The 5,000-nt window shown below is 36.9% G+C and overlaps 1 protein-coding gene across 4 annotated transcripts in view; it reads left to right on the top strand.

Annotated features, from left to right (window-relative positions):
* The first annotated feature begins 2,998 nt into the window (after positions 1-2,998).
* The window catches only part of LOC147469941 (deubiquitinase OTUD6B-like), a 10,508-nt gene continuing 8,506 nt past the window's right edge, over positions 2,999-5,000 (top strand). Inside the window, exon 1 of one of the 4 annotated variants that reach the window (XM_086546931.1) lies at positions 2,999-3,122. The gene's annotated coding sequence lies outside the window, so the exon portion shown is untranslated. Of the gene's footprint in view, positions 3,123-3,286; positions 3,512-3,721; positions 3,742-5,000 lie in introns of those variants that run through there. The other 3 variants (XM_086546934.1, XM_086546932.1, XM_086546933.1) reach the window with 3 other exon arrangements.

Below are 5,000 nucleotides of genomic sequence, written 5' to 3'. Positions count from 1 at the left end.
GACAATAAGATGATCACTGTTTTCATTTCTAAAAGAAAAATGACCATAATACGTATTTTGCTTCTCAATTTCTGGTTACCATATTTTGTGGAGAAACTGTAGTCATAAAATGTATAGTTTATTTGATAATGCACAGTAATATGTGTTCAAATTTCTCCACAATGTAAATAAGGATAATGAAAAGAATTCTGATCGTATCTGACTGGTTCATCATACCCACTGCCAGACAACAGGAAAGCCATTTTTAATTTCTTGATTCATATTCAATGCTAGAAATGTCCTTGAAGATGCTTGTTGATAGAACAAAATGAAATATAAAATGCTCTTGATAAGCGCATAATCAAACACCATATCATATAAATATTAATGCATTTAATTAGTTTAATGCAATCATACTTATGTAATTATTTTCACTTTTTTTGTATTACATCAGCAATATGTATCTGGATCATAGAGTGGTAACGCGCCAGCCTCACATCCCCATGGTCGGCAGATCGAGCCCCTTGTTAAATAATTCAATAAGAATCATTCAATAAGAATTTTGGATTACGCAATTATTTGTGTAAAGACGTTCTAGCGCAATGATAACAAAAAAATAAAATATAGAATAGAACGAATTGTAATTGGAAAATATTATATTTTCGGGAAATTTAACTGTATTTATTCTGCCAGAGAAACGCAATCTTCATCAGTGTGTGGGTGAAGTTTCCTAATACAAGTTTATAAAATTAAATCCGATATGAGAGTTTAATTAAAGGATAGAGTGAACAGACATGAGTGCTCATGACTAACGCCTCACGCCCGATTCTCAACATAGAGAATGGGTTAAATATAAACTTAAACTAAGAGATATCTTTTTTAAAAGGTCACGTTTAGTGCTACGTGCCATGTTTATAATGAGCTGTTTTTTTGTTTTTTTTATGAAATTTAATAGACTGAGGCATGATTAGTCCAACACTGATATAATTCTTTACAGTAATTGAAATTACCTGTTTAAAAAGATAACCACACACCACGTTAGTATTTTGTTTTTGTTATGTTTTATTTTAAAAGTGATATAAAGTGAATATAAAATAAGATAAGTCTACGTCCAACCCGCACTTGCTTGTTTTAAGACATAACCCCTTTTGAGTTAAATGACAGGGAATAGTTTAAACCTTAAATTGGGGATATAAGAGAGAGAGACATATTTTTCATTTTTCCACCTCTTCATCTTGCTCTCCTGCACTGGTATGCAAGTGTTCATTTCCTTTAATACAGATGAAGACAATTTAGTTTATCAGTTAAGATTAGGTAAATTAACTGGGACATTATGTAAATTCGAATTAACTTATTATATCTATTTTTTTTAATATCCTAAAATCCTCATTTGGTGAGACGAATGTATCAAATATATCATATCATATCATGAACATAGAAGCGTTTTGTCCTACTAGCATGCACAATGTCACTAGCACACCTAACTAACATCTCATACGCAGGACAGTTCATACGAGATTATAGAGTTGAACTTAGGTCACGATTCCATCTGACAAAAAAATTCAGCTGATCTTCCGGTGTCCTCTATTGTTTTACTTCTCTGTCTTAGATATCAGCAATATTATCCCAAAAGCCCTATGCTAAACATGCAGGATGTAGTTTGGACAAAGAGAGACGAATATAATCAATGCAAATTAAGTAAGACACCCTAAAGTCACGGCGCACTTTTGCGACACAAAAACTGAAATTCTTCGATCAAGTGGCACTGTCCAGAGAGAATCGCTTGCTAAGCATAATAATTCTATCCTGAACAGTGGCCTTGCCTTTGTTATGATTTATGCTGTCATTTCCACTGACCAGATGAGAAGACAGACGTAATAATGTTGCATCACGAGGTTTAGAAACTTTTCTTTCCTACATTTTTTTTACAGGACGAGGACACGCACACACACACGCTCTCTTTCTCTTCTCTTCTCTTCACTTCATTTTTTTTCTCTTCTATCTCTCTCTCTCTTATTATTATCTCTCTCTCTCTCTTCTCTATCTATCTCATTATTATCTCTCTCTCTCTCTTCTCTATCTATCTCATCATTATCTCTCTCTCTCCCTCTCTTCCCTTTCTCTCTCTCTCTCTTCCCTTTCTCTCTCTCTCTCTCTCTTTCCTTTCTCTCTCTCTCTTTTCCCATTCTTTCTCTCTCTCTTTTCCCATTCTTTCCCTCTCTCTCTTCCCTTTCTCTCTCTCTCTCTCTTCCCTTTTTCTCTCTCTCTTTCTTCCCTTTCTCTCTCTCTCTATTCTCTTCTCTTCTCCCTCTCTCCCTTTCCCTCTCCCTCTCCCTCTCCCTCTCTCTCTCTCTCTCTCTCTCTCTCTCTCTAACTCTCCTTCTCTCCCCTCCCCCCCCCCCTTTCTCTCTGCCCTCCCTCTCTTTTCTTTTCTTTTCTCTTCTCTCTCTCTCTTCCCTTTCTCTCTCTCTTTCTCCCCTTTCTCTCTCTCTTATCTCCCCCATCCCCTCTCTCTCTTTTCTTCTCTTCTCTTCTTCTCTTCTCTTCTTTTCTTCTCTCTCTCTCTCTCTCTCTCTCTCTTTCTTTCTCTCTCTCTCCTCCTCTTTCTCTCTGCTTCTATCACTCTCTCTCTCTCTCTCTCTCTCTCTCTCTCTCTCTCTCTCTCTCTCTCTCTCTCTCTCTCCCTTTCCTTTCTCTCTCTCTCTTCCTTTCTCTCTCTTCCTCTCTCTCTCTCTCTCTCTCTCTCTCTCTCTCTCTCTCTCTCTATATATATATATATATATATATATATATATATATATATATATTCTGAGACAGAATAGAATATAGTGTTAACATGTTAGAAAAAAGAAGCAAAACATCAAATGAAAAATATTCAAAGTTGAAAAGCTATGGGGAAAAGACCGCTAGTAACTAGCAACAAAACACCTATACGTAATACATACAGCTAACAGTTGGAAAATGACACCAGTCCCAACAGTCAGACGAAATTAAGAAATGAGATACAATAATTAACGAAACAGAGATAGAAAAAAAAGAGGAATTCTAACATGCTTTAGTCCTGTTGTGGAGGCGCCGTCCACACGAGTCTCCAGACGGTGGACACATATTTTGCAATTTTTTAGCCCTTTCGGTTTACTAAGGTTCGTCGAAAGTACTTAGAGAGGTGGTCTATATAGTTATGAAAGTCTGGGAGTCCTTATTTTTCTATTTATGTGTCAATAATAACTCTATTTTTTTACTTTTTGTTCCGTGATTGGCGGAACCGACCACCTTCGAATCCGGACGCTTGAACTTCGGTTCCTTTGAGGAAGACTTTTTCTAAGGAAGGATTTCAAGGCGTTGGTTCTCTTCTTTATTTCTCTGTCTATGCTTGTTCTTTTGATTATTCTGGTTGATAGATGACGAGTCTGGACACTGTACTTGTGGTATAGTACTTTATTCGTTTAGTTATTACGGTGGAATAGATTGTCTGAAGATACAAAGACGAGGAAAGGCTGTGTGAGAGAGACAAGCTTTATAGAAAAAAAAGGTGAATATTGTCTTTCTGGGATTGTTTTTCATTCATTCATTAGTCTTGTGTGATATATATAAATCAGATTTACCTTTTGGATTCACCTTAATGTAGAAGGCAGCTGTTGCTTCTAAGGCATTTGTCTTATTTTGAAACAGGAGCCTCCAGTTATTACTTACATTGTATGCTTTTATTTTGGTTAATTATTATGTCAAGACTCGAGCAACTGAATTAACCAGGAGAGAAAGGTATGTGAGATATTTCAGGCTAGGCCTATAATACCCTGGACGGTTGGGTTTAACATCAGCCAAAAAATATATTTAAGACAGTTTGTACAGTAAGTTTTTTATGTGAAGAAAGGAAAAAGCAGTTAAGGAACGATGTATTATAGAAAAGGAAGTAATTTATTACATTACTATTGTGTATTTGTGACTGATTTAGACACTAAACCCGGCCTCTGCCCCTATGGCACGACGGCAAAGGCCAACATACGTTGATTGCACAATCTTAAGTCAAGATGATGCTTGTGGACCTCTTTCGTAATATATTGGCTAATGAAAAAACCTTTGAAGCTCTATTGTAATAGAATGCATGCGGTAGAGTTTTTTTTTGTTATTATTCTTGTGCTGGAAATTTAATGGCATCGGCAGTCACTTGATGCTGCGTCTGGTTGTGAGGTCGAATTTCGGGTCGCATACTCTTCGTCGTATATCGCAGCCAGTTTCAAGTACATTTGGACAGAACAAAGCCAGTATGATTAAGAGAAAAGTCCCATTTTGAAAGCCGCTGCAAACAATAGTCTGTGAAAAGATGTTCCATAATATAAAATCAAGCAGAATAGTGGCCCAGTATCAAGCAATCCCTGTTGCCTCTGCAGTTCATTCTCTGGCAGGTGCCAACAAACCTCCACCCTATATATTCTGGCAAGACGGCACTTTAATTGGTTCCCAATTTGATACAAAATCACCGGGGTGGTTGACAATTTATATCACTCCCGAGAATATGCGATGGTGATTTTTGGCCTTTTCTGAAGAACTAATAGGTGTGAGAGTCAAAGCAACAAGATTAAAGTGAAGACAATGGTGAAATCTAAACATCAGCTGAACAAATATTAAAATCATACACAAACAGCATGGAGAATATACTAAGCATCGTATTTCCTTATTAAAAACGGGAATGCCTCTTCGCAATATATTCTTCAAAAATCTACGAATCCTCACCGTTTAGACTTCAAACCAGGCCTAGCCAAGCCAAGCCCAAATATGGTCTTAAGTAATCTTAAGTGTATCCCAGTAACAGATGGCTTAACCCCCCTGCATCTCAGGCATTACCCTAGGAGTTGCTTCTTCACTTACAGAAATATAAACCAGACTCCTCTCGGTCATTAGTACACTCCAGACGTGTGGTACACACAGAGACGGAGTAATCCTTCAGCTATTAGACAGATTCTTGGTTATCCACAAGATATGTGTTATAGTTCCTCATACTCATACTCATACTCACACTC

The sequence above is a fragment of the Penaeus japonicus genome, unplaced genomic scaffold (genome assembly GCF_977035675.1).
Source record: "Penaeus japonicus unplaced genomic scaffold, GWHDUDI00000001_assembly GWHDUDI00000018, whole genome shotgun sequence".
NCBI classification, from domain to species: Eukaryota; Metazoa; Arthropoda; class Malacostraca; order Decapoda; family Penaeidae; genus Penaeus; species Penaeus japonicus.
This window is presented reverse-complemented; position numbering and strand designations above follow the sequence as displayed.